The following is a 12069-nucleotide window of genomic DNA, read 5'->3' on the forward strand; positions in this document are numbered from 1 at the left end:
AGGTTTAATTTAAACTTAAGAAAAAAGAAGGAAAACAAAATATTGCTTTCTCTTCTGTATCAGAGCAGTGTTTAATCGCCAGCAAGTAAAGAGGTGATCTCTAACAGTAGGATGTTTCCTTCTACTAGTGCCTGTACTCAGGCTGCTCTACTCCAGTCACCCTGCAACAGAATAAAATATACCCACAGGGTCACTAGGAAAACTCTATAAATACTTTGAGTTCATTTAACTAAACTTTTGAATTAGTGAATTACAGACTCACCTTCAACCCTTAAACTGTAACCTTTAACCTTTCCATATTCTGCCTGGTCCCAGAGGCTCCTGGAACCACATGGGTGAAAACTGCTTTCATAAGTGTAAATTTCTAAGTTGGTTTGATACTGCTAACACAGAATCAGATCTAGAGAATACCATTAGCTTCTAATATAGAGACATCAATTCTTGATTTGTCAAGAATAAAAATCTCATGAGATAATAAAGTTGTACTGGTCTTCAGATTTTTTTTTTTTTTGGTAATTTCTTTCGCTTCAGATATTTACACATGATCAAATGGCAAAGGTTGTCTGTAAGGTTCTGAAAACAACTCTAAGACCACCTCCAAACTCAGCAGAAAAGAATTGTTTTTAATTAGCCAGGTCTGCTATGAGTCCAGGAGAAGAAACTGGCAACATGTAAACTGGATATTTCCTGACTCTTGTTTTTGCCAACATAATCCTAATTTTCCTTTGAAGATCCACCTCTTCCCTCAAATAACCATTTTCATTTCAAAATATTTGTATCTCTATTTTTACTGCATTAAAATTCAGATCAGCTTGATTAAATAATAAATGTGTCAATAATCATCGGTGTTCTCTCCTGTCAAGCATGGGCTATTTTGTTGATGCAGAGAAGGGAAATTTGTTCTAACTTCAGGCTAATAATAATGCATGGATGGAATAATAAGTGGATCGAAGGTAAACATTTTGCATATGAAAACTTTGCATTGAATCACCATATGCTTTGTGAGAACTTTCAGCAGTAACAGAGCATTTTGCTGAGACCTAAGAAGGAAGGAAGGAAGGAAGGAAGGGAGGGAGGAAGAAGGAAGGAAGGAAGGAAGGAAAAGAAAGAAAGAAAGAAAGAAAGAAAGAAAGAAAGAAAGAAAGAAAGAAAGAAAGAAAGAAAGAAAGAAAGAAAGAAAGAAAGAAAAGAAAGAAAGAAAGAAAGAAAGAAAGAAAGAAAGAAAGAAAGAAAGAAAGAAAGAAAGAAAGAAAGAAAGAAAAGAAGGAAGGAAGGAAGGATCGATCAAAATCTATTTCAAGCTAGTGCAGGCCTTGCCCAAAATATTTTAAAAGTGATACGTAATTACATAAAAAAATGATAGATAAATCAATCTATAGATATAGATATAGAAGGTCTATCTACCATCAAAAGTTTCTAACACTTATGTGCTTGGTTTCCTCTGCAAGAGGACATCTTTGATTTAATATACCCCTAAAATACACTTACTTACTTCCACGTTTATTGCTTTTCCTCCAACCGTTTATTTTCCCTGAGTGTTTGATCTTGCTACCTGTGACACTTTTGAAGAAGTTAAGTCCAGAATTTGTCAAAGGGGTGTTATCCTTTTCCATAAGAAAATCTTTAAGACTTTCCTAGTAGAGCTTGATCTTGGAATCCAGGCCTTCAGATATAAGTTTTTCCTCTCTATATTGCCCTATTTATTCTTCCATAGCGCTTAGCTGTAATTATCTGTTAATTTGTAGTAATCTGGAATTACTTTATTATCTCTTTCCCTATTCTTTGTCTACACCATACAAACTACATGAGGGCAGGAACAACTTCATCTTGTTCATCATGTCTTTAATACCAAGCAAAGTTCCTGGAACAGTAATGACATGTGAAAAGGATGTTGAATGAATGAATGAAGCTGATGGTGATAGAACAGAACGGAGGTAATTTTATTTTGTAAGCAGCTTTTTCATTAATTCGTGGGAATTCATAAGTGGAAAGCTTCTAAGTAGAGGAGTTTCAGTCCTCCTTCCTGCTTCTCTTGAGCATGGCCTGAGTACCTAGCTCACGTAGCTTCCTAGGCAGCCACTTCCATTGGATCCACGTCACTTCAGAACTAAGGCATTATAAACCCAAAGCAGGTTTTCTTGCCCCTGTTGGTCCTGACCATACCTGGAGCCTTTATTCAGCAAACCAAGCTGTGGCACACTTTCTTCTCATTGTCTTAGCATTTGAGTCTACATAAAAGTTTGGGCCTTTCAATACTCCAAAAAATGCTCTCTACACTCATAACATCTGGCCCACAGCTTTTAATAACCCACAGGATGTCTTGACATAAGTAAGCAACAGCTAATTTCATATTATGCAAGGTTTTGGTGATACTAAAAAATGAGATAATGGACATGAAAGTGCTTTGTAAGCTTTAAAATCCTATACAAATGAACTAATGATCATGATTATTACTGTGATCACTGTAGTCTTAGCTAAAACAGAAACCTCTTTGAAAAGGCTTTTCACAATCCGTCCTTTTGGTTTTTTAAGAAATACTGAGCTACATGCTTCCAGGGAAATTATTTCCTGGCATTAAAATAGAAAAATGGTTTGAAAACCCATTTATGCTTCCAAGTGCTATACTATAAAGGAGAAATGAAAAAACAAACAAAACCATTTCCTATTGACCCAGATGCACCATTTATTTCAAAGGTAGGGGATGCACCATTCTTAGTAGTTTACATTATCAGGCATATAGTATAAGCTTTGAAGTACACTTTCATTCTGACCATGAAGAATGAGACTGGTTCTCCCTTTATACAAACTGTCTCCTCATTCTGCTTCACAGAAACTGTCTCCTTAGGTAGGAGCCCTCACTAGGCCATATCAACCCAGCAATATCTCAGATCACATCAGACGCATCACAAGAGAAGTTGCCTGACCAGTGTGATTTGAAGCCTATTAGAAAGGTCCCCTAGATCTAGAGGCTTTACTTTGAAGTCTAGCCCTGGGGAGTGAATAGATTAAATAATAATCCTAATCTTCTTGAGTACTTTCAACTAACAAGCAAAAGTCACGCTGAGCAAATGGGAGTACAAAGATGAATACATGTGAATATGCTTTTTTAGCATACAAATGTTCCTAGAAGGCATTAGATTATATGCTAGCTAGGAAGAGAGCTAGCTGAAGAAAGGGCAGTCTCAGAGTATTAGAAGCAGATTCTCATTTCACAATTTTGCCCTTTGCTCTTCAAGAACATTCAGTTCTCTCCCACTATCTTGAGTAATATCACCATTTCCTAACAGTCCAGATAAAGGAAAATGTAGAACAAGAATCTCTGAAAACCCATAACATACTAAATGATGCCACAGGATTCTCAGTAAGTGATATCAATTGCAAATACATAACATACTCTCATGAGAGATCATACTCCCAGAAAGAATCTAGATCATTTATTTTTAGAAGAGCCAAAGCACCTTTCAAGGCTTATTTTTACAACATCAGTTTCTCCTCTAGTTGCCCTCTAGTTATGAAGAATTGGAGTGGAAAAGAATTAAATCTATCTGGCGTAAACAGCATCCAACTAAAGAACCTTGATATTATTTACAAGCATTTGACACTGACTTGAGGTTTTACTAATGATTGGACTAGAAATTGGCATTTGTGAAGAAGCTCTTAAAAGTGTGTGTAATTTAGCTTTGGTAGTTTGCATAAAGTAGAGGTTAGATTCTGCCAGCGACCTTTCGTGAACCTCTAGGAGTGGATAGTCTTTTGGTGAAAAGGTAAAAAAATAAAGACTCCTTTTTCCTACCAAGGTGGTAATTACCCTTAAGTTTATGTAGCTCTGATGTCCGTGGGAGATCTTTATAATTTACTCCTGGGTAGGCTCTCTCTGTGAAGCTTTTTTTTTTTCCCTTGAGAGAAAATATTTTTTAAAACTAACATCCTTGCAAATTGGATAAGTGTGGCATACAGTGAGTGGTTTGTAGCCCATTGATAGAGACTGAAATGCCTTGAACTTTAGAAAACAGCATCTGAGAGATTCAAATCCCTTTAACTAGTAAGCATTCACTTTCTAAAAAGTTCCTATTTCCAAGACATGAAAGCACTACATTTTGAAATCCATGTAAGCCCAAGCAAAGCAAAATGTATCTCTACTTCAATGGGTTCAGTGGTGGTCGGGTCTTTCAGAAAATGACTTTTGGGGAGGGCTGTCTGCAAATCCCCAAAAGAGCTGGTCCTTCACTCAATATCACAGGGTTCCTCTGCCATCACAGTAATTATACATGTTGCCAATCCAATGAAGACTGTACAGGGAAAAGATGAGTATTCACTGTAGCCAGTTCACTTTAGAGTTAGTGGTAAGTTCTGTGAGAAAGCTTCATCCCGCAACTTTCCCATCCTCCTGGAAGCAGGGGTTGGGGGTGGGGAGCTTGGTGGTTAGCCAGAAACATGCAAACCTATCAATATAATTCATGCTGCTTAAGGTTTCAAAAAAAACAGATATTTCCCAAGCCAGGGTAGATTAGCCTTTGGCATTGGAACTCTAGATTATTTATTCACTCAGGCACATCTATACAATGAGAAACAACTGCCTTGAAAGGCAGTGAGATGATGCATACAGTTCCCAGGGGAAGGCCTGCCTGATGAAGCGTTTAATCAAGTAGGCCACAGAGCTATTTGCCTTCTGTGCATGTAGGGGAAGCAAGCAGCGAAACTGGTGGAGAAGAAGCCATCTAGCCCAGGGCCTGATTTTCTCTACAGGGCTCTTCAGGCAAAGTCCCAAAAATCCATCTTCAGACTCACAATGTAAGTTCTGCTTTCTCATAAAACTCAAGGCAGGAAGGCATTTTTTTCTCTTACACTCTGCTTGAACTTTTAGATTTGTGGTCAGAGCTTCTTGTTCATCATTTTGAATGCTTTAGTTTTCTTTCCCCAATGATAATGGGGAATACACAAAAGCACGATGATGCCATTTCCCCCACAGCATCTCTAAACAGTGCTTAGATGAATAATTGGTTCTTGAAAAATACATCTTAATTGGTCTATTTGTGGCTCCTCACCTAAACAAATTTTTTATTTGGAAATGGAAGTACCCTGTTCGCTTATGTCAACACTGCCTTCCCTTTCTTTTGATCTAGGCTTTTCCCTCAACTCTTTCCATCTCATGCTTCCCTACTCTAAACTCTCCTGGGTCATAAATTTACTACTTAAAAAAATGTCATTGTATAATCTTTCATGGATGCAAAGGTAACTACACACGAAAGCAAAAGCACAAATATCCATTTATCTAATAGGACTTTGCATAGAAGAATAAAAAAGAAAAGATCGGGAACCCTAGGTGGTCATCTCTAGAGGAATATCTGCACAGACTATCTGGAATCCTTATTTAAGAAGAACAAAGAACCTTTCTTTATGTATTTGACTATCACCTATCATGGATACATTTACTTGTATAAAGTGGGCAGGCTCTACAAGGAGTTCTCACATCATCCCCATTGCCTCCTTACTGCTGAACTGTGGGTGACCCATGTGGGGTCTGTGTGCACTCAGACATAAGGTAGACAATTCCGGCTGTATTTCACTCACAGTGCTTAACTTTGATGCTTCAATTTCCAAATCTGTGCAGCGGAAACAGCAATAGTACTCATTCTAAAGATTACTGTGAGGATTGAGTTAATACATGTATAGCCCTTAGTACCTGACACTTGATATGTACTCATCAAATAGTTGGGTTTTTTTTTTCCTTTCTTCCAGATTTAGGGGTGTTCTCATGTAACCCAGTAGATTTTTTCCCATACCAGCTGAGAGTAGTGGAATGATGCCTCTTCATTTGAGATTCTTAATGCTGAGTCCTTGACCTTTTATTATATACTTGTTCAAATTATAGGCTTCAAGTGATGACTCTGTATTTCTACTCCCCCCATATACTGCCTTAGATTGAGAGATTCCTAAGGGCATGAACTCTGCCCTAAATTTCTTTGTATTACCCACCATGCCTAACACAGTATGTCACGCAGAGTAAGGGCTCCATATTTATTTTTGTTGACAGTCGTTTCTGTTTCTTCCTCTCCGGTTGTCTAAGGCTGATTATGGCAGCGTTCCACTCTTCATCCTCTTCCACACCATGTGTGTTTTGATCTGCAAGGGGTTACAGAGCCTGTGAAGCATAAAGCAATGGGGGGCTTAACACATCGGTAACTAAATACGTGATCTTTGCCAGAACTCTTGCTGTTTAAATGGAAGAAAGGGCAAAGTCTTTTGGACAGATTTGTGTCCTGGGTCCTGTCATTTGTGGGCTGCTTGTGGGTTACTTATGGGCGGGCATGCTGATAACATGGGAAGGCAATGCAAAATTCTCACAAAAAATTCTGCTGAAGCCAATATAAGAAACATGCATTTTGACTGTAGCTGCTTTGACCACATCAGGGGGAAGACAGTCCATGAAAGTGTGTTTAATGAGAAATATTCCACCATGTGAATGAAGATAATGGATGAAAAATTCAAGTTCACTCGACCAGACTCCTTTCCACACATTCTTACATGGTCCAAGAATAAAACTTTTTTTTCCCTCACCTATTCATCGCAACTTTTGAATGCAAATTCAAAAGTGAAATGAATTCGTTCTCTCCAGAACTGTTTCCAGTGCTAGAAAATGCAGCTACAAAAGAAAACCCTTATAAAGGAATTTCACTCCAGTGGGAAAAACCTAATGCCAAACTACTACATTTTTTTCATGAATTCCTAAAGTCCCTTATTTCCCCTATTTGGCCTAATTCCATATTTTAGTTTTCAGAGTTATCTTGTGATTATTAATTAATTATTAATAATTAGGAACATACTATTTCAGAAAGCCTAGCCTCTAGTCCACAAGACTGAAACATAGCCTTTCTTTGCATTTACTTGTAAAAGACCTTTGTGTATATTTTTTTTTCTTCAAGTTGTGACTTTCCCCAGCATTTTAGTTTTACCTGATTTGTTCTGTGACCTGTATACAAGGTATGTTTTTTTAGTTGGAAGTGAGCAGGGGGTTTTGGTGATCACTTACAAATGTTGCTATTTTCCCTTTGTTTCTCTTCCTATTCCATTCTAAATCCCCTCACATGATAAGGTGAACTCAATTGTTTCTGAACCAGGTGAGAACTGAACTTTGGACGAGATATTTATTTATCTGGGCACACCCTCAACATATAGAAGTTCCTGGTCCAGGGATCAAACCCATGGCACAGCAGCTACCTAAGCTGCTGCAGTGACAATGCTGGATCCTTAACCCACTGCACCACAAAGGAACTCCTGGACTAAATTTTTAAAACAGATAGGCTTTTCTAGTGAAGGGCTTTAATGTTGTTTGCTTTCAAATTTTGCTCCTTTAAATGCTTTTCTAAAATCTGGATGTTGTTTATAATTAGTAGAGAGCATTTGAACTGCACAAGTAGAAAGGTATCAACTATAATCATTCAGTGTGTTACATATTTTTTAAACACATAAAATCATAATTACTTGTTCTTTAGTTGGTGACTTCAATTTACTCTATAATGAGAAGAATGTCATGCTGTTTTCCAGCATGAATTACTGAGGAAATCTCAAATAAGGAAATCTTCCATTCAAGTTAGTATGAACATCAGAGAAGGGACGGTCAGGTTTTAGGCCCCTTTCTGTGGTGCTGCCCAAGAAGTCAAGAAGATCCTTCATGACATGGGATGAGGGCCCAGATAATTGCAGGAAACAGAGGCACCTTAATTTCTATAGCCTAAGAGAAACCTGGAGAGAAGGTTCCTGACAGCAAGGATGAGATCATTCTTACTCATCCTATAAGCCTTCTCTTTCTCACCAGAATTGACAGGATGGAATAAAAATGTCTAGCTTTAAATGCTGAATTGAATTTTTAGTTTTGATTAGAGAGAAAGCCTTTCAAAGTCTCTAGAAGTAATCACTAAGCAGCTGCTCTTTCCCCACCATAGGAAGTTACCTAATTTCTCTCTGCCTATTTCCTCATCTGTAAAACCTATATTGCTTGTTTCCTCAGCCATCTGCCATAAATCCAAACAGAAATAATAGTACTGCTCATTACTCAAGCTGTAGACTTTGCATCTTCAACATAGGCTTTTTTTTTTTGCTTTGCTTTTAGGGCTGCACCCGCGGCATATGGAAGTTCCCAGGCTAGGGGTCGAATCGGAGCTACAGCTGCTAGCCTATACCACAGTCACAGAAACTCAGGATCCGAGCCACATCTGTGACCTACACCACAGCTCACAGCAACACTGGATCCTTAACCCACTGAGAAAGGCCAGGGATTGAACCCATATCCTCATGGATATTAGTCGGGCTCATTACCACTGAGCCACACTGTGAACTTCCAATAGGCAATTTCTGCACAGCTGAAGTGAAAAAGAGAATGAAAGTAATATGAAGAATTGAAGTTTCATGCTCAGTTTAACACTGGGAATACTCAGAGAATGACCATCTTTTGAATAGCTATGTAAATGCCCTGGAACTGGCCCTGTGAAAGAAATAAGTAGAATGTAAGTAATACTCTGGAGCCCATTTGCTTAAAATGTCTGCCTCAAGTTTACTAAAATGACTTGTTCCAAGACTAGTATCTTCCCAAATATCAAATCCAATGAACACCCAAGCTATTCCCATTCATTATCGTAACTGATCTCTCTGGAGCATGGGCATTATGAAAATGTGAACTGCTCTCTCCACCTTGACTCTCTTTTCTTCTTTTTACTTTGGAGAGGGATTAACAGAAGAGACAAGGGTACCAAGTCTGGAATCAGAGGCCAGCCCCACTACCTACTAGCTGGAACCCTTAGGCAGATTACTTGGCCTCTCTATGCTTCCGTGTCCCCGTCTTAAAAATGAAAATACTACAATTTATTTATAAGGTTGTTGTATTAGTTAACTTAAGCACAATGCTTAAAAAGAGCTCCCCCACCTAGTACGTTCAATAAATATCAGCTACATTATTCATAACACTATTTTTCTTAGTTTTCTTCCTATTCTGATCATTGTCTCATGGTCTCCTTTGGAGAAATTAATTCCTTTGCTCACCCCATAAAATTCTTGTCTTTCTTGCTCTGTACTCACCTTCCATGATCTCATTCACCTTATCTCTTCACATACAATCAAGAGGTGAAAGCTCCTTCAATCTCAGTCTCCAGCCAGACCTCTGCAGCTCCAAGGTCTCTCTCTGATTCCTTACTGCACAATTCTTCTTGTTTGTACCTTTAATACTTCAAATTTAATATGTTTACAGAGGAACTCATTGGCCCCTTCACAGAGCTTTAACCACCAGAGAGCAGGGTATTCCATTCAAAGCAACATAGTAGGGATACCAAGGGTGGAATGCTTAGTGAATGGTGACTCTTCTCTAGCTCAGTTCCAGCCCTGGGACACTGTGGGTTGCCAAAGAGACTTCAATCTGAGAAGGCAGATTTGGCTCAGATTTGTACAAACCTTGCTTAATTCTGGATTCCATTCCCCAGAGAATGGGGAATTATTGAAAATTTCTGATTAGAGCAACTCCTGAAAAATAGGATCACACATTTCTAGCTCCCATGTCAGTGAGCTCTTAGACACTAATGATATCAATGGATGATCTCAGTCTCTTTGTCTGTTGCATATTTCTGTCAAGGACAGTCAAAGAGCTTGCTTCTGTCAGATTTTCTTTGAATGAGCTAAAAAGATCCAGTATGTGAACATGAATCCCTTTCCACCATGGACACCTGAAGACCAGCTGATCTGGCTCCTTGCCTCTTTCTGAAATCTTTGCTGAAATGAGATAATCCAGTTCCAGTTGCAGGATAGCAGGCCACTCCGACAGCTGTTGTTTCATGACCAGTTAGGCTGCACTATTTTAGCTTGTACCTGGGTGGGTATTTTTCACAGGTTTCCTGAGTTATAATAACAATTTAATGTTAGGTATCTCAATAGATGCCAGATTCTGATTTCTTCTACTGTCCATACATTCATGCAGCAAAAGGCCAAAGGCGAAGGCCCAAACTGAATGCTCACTGTTGATTAATTATGCTACTCTAGAGAGTTAGCTGGATAGCCAGACAATTCATAGGCCTCACAGCATCTTTGCTTTATCTGATAAGAAAATGTAACAAGTCAGAGAAGGCATTCCCACTCAAGACCATCACCTAGCAGAGCAAAGACCAAAAAAAAAAAAAAAAAAGTTCACAAGATCACAACCACACTGGAGGTGAATGGTGTGGAACATCTAACAGCCAGGAAGAGAAATTTCTGACTGTTATGTACCAAGTACACAAAATTACTCTGGAGGAAGAGTTTTTCACACCATTTCATTCAACTCTTAATTTAGCACCTACTATATACAAGACACTCTTTTTTTTTTTGCTCTTCCAGGCTAGGGGTCAAATCAGAGGGAGCTACAGCTGCCAGCCTATGCCACAGCCACAGAAACATGGGATCCGAGCCATGTCTGTGACCTACAACATAGCTCATGGCAATGCCAGATCCTTAACTCACTGATCGAGGCCAGGGATCAAACCCTCATCCTCATGGATCCTAGTTGAGTTCATTTACTGCTGAGCCATGAGGGGAACTCCCACAAGACACTCTCTTAGATGCCAGAAATATAGGAATAAACAAATGGACAAAAATCCCTGTGCTCATGAAATTGACATCCTATTGCACTGAGAAGGATTTTGAGACATGAGAGAAAGTTGGGTTGGAAATGTTTGCTTGGTTATCTCACTGAAACCAAATTTCTTGATTGTGCTCTAGTGTTAACACAAGCAAAAGAGTACACATGCACACAGAGAGATACATACCTATATGTGTATATATTCATACGTAACCATATATATAATTGACAACACCATTCCCCTCACCCCACATGTATTTCTAAGAGTGAGAAGGTATTCTCTCAGATGGTGTCACAGTTGAAAAGAAAAGCAGATGGTGCTTCTGGAGGAGGCAGCTTGCTTGCTGAAATGTCATGGATATACAGAAATAAAACCGAAAATGAAAGGCAAAAAAAAATTCTCATTTGAATAATGAACTATCTCGTGTTTCCCCAGAGCCACACAGCTCCAATAATGAAAAGAAACACTCTCAGATCCTTTGTTCTGCCTTTACAACAAAACTCAAACCACATGTCTGTCATGTAACAAGCCACTCTGGATAGTTTCTTGAAGAAGAATAATCATTGTTTGCTGGGCCCACTTGTAAAAATCCTGAAGGTACCCTAGAGAAGCTGGCACTCATAGTAAACCATCTAAGGGGTAATTTGTGGGGACAAATGATACAGTGAGTATTGCATTTGAACTTTAAAACAATTGCTCACACACACAAAAAAAACTAATGGCTGAGCCCGCTCTCCACCCCAGCTTCCTGTCACTGTTCATTTTTCAGTGTTCCCCAGAGTTGAAGGAAGCCCTCGGGACTCATGGCAGTAGATAGTTCAAAATGATGCCTATAAAGCTTTTATAATTATTATTATGTTAAACACATAATTTGGTGGCTTTGTTCGGTGACTATATGTGCTTATTTCAGCCTCATAATAGTTGCCAGATTCGGCTGCAGGATTTGTATCCTGCAGTGAAACACGCAGACCACAAGCCCTCTCCTCTGTACTCACTGTTCCACCAGCACTGTGCACACCAACAAGGCCCATCATTGTCACCTGGGAGCTTTGTCCAGACCTGAAGTGACAAAAGGGAGTGACTTCAGTCAAATCAACAGAATGTAGTTATAGGTAGAGTTGCCCTTTACTCCTTCTAAAGGTCTCTGAGGCCTGGGATAAATTTTGACTTAACACCAGTTGAACTGGTTTTAGTATCAGTTGTTTACTTAAATCGTTACCTCCAGATTACACAAGAGACTTGCCTACCTAAAGTTTACTGTCTTCCCAACCACCTTCTGGGACAGGGAAAATCCTTCGGGAAAGATGAAGTGAAAGATACAGGAAATGTGACCTTTAGCACTGTCAGCTTGAACTAGAACCAAGTTGTTAAGGCCCCTGGGATCCCAGTGATGTGGAAGAGGAGCCAACCATTGTATAAAACCCCTCTGATTTCCATCCCGCCCCTGGGCTTCCTCCTGCCAAAGCTGCTT

General features: G+C 39.1%; 1 long non-coding RNA gene across 1 annotated transcript in view; it reads right to left on the minus strand.

Annotated features, from left to right (window-relative positions):
- Nucleotides 1-2554: 2554 nt before the first annotated feature.
- The window catches only part of LOC125126147 (uncharacterized), a 41058-nt gene continuing 31543 nt past the window's right edge, over nucleotides 2555-12069 (minus strand). The window contains exons 2-3 of the long non-coding RNA XR_007134518.1: nucleotides 11594-11657; nucleotides 2555-6123 (exon numbers count right to left, since the gene is read on the minus strand). This is a non-coding gene — a long non-coding RNA (uncharacterized LOC125126147). The remainder of the gene's footprint in view (nucleotides 6124-11593; nucleotides 11658-12069) is intronic.

The sequence above is a fragment of the Phacochoerus africanus genome, chromosome 4, assembly GCF_016906955.1.
Source record: "Phacochoerus africanus isolate WHEZ1 chromosome 4, ROS_Pafr_v1, whole genome shotgun sequence".
Taxonomy (NCBI): domain Eukaryota; kingdom Metazoa; phylum Chordata; class Mammalia; order Artiodactyla; family Suidae; genus Phacochoerus; species Phacochoerus africanus.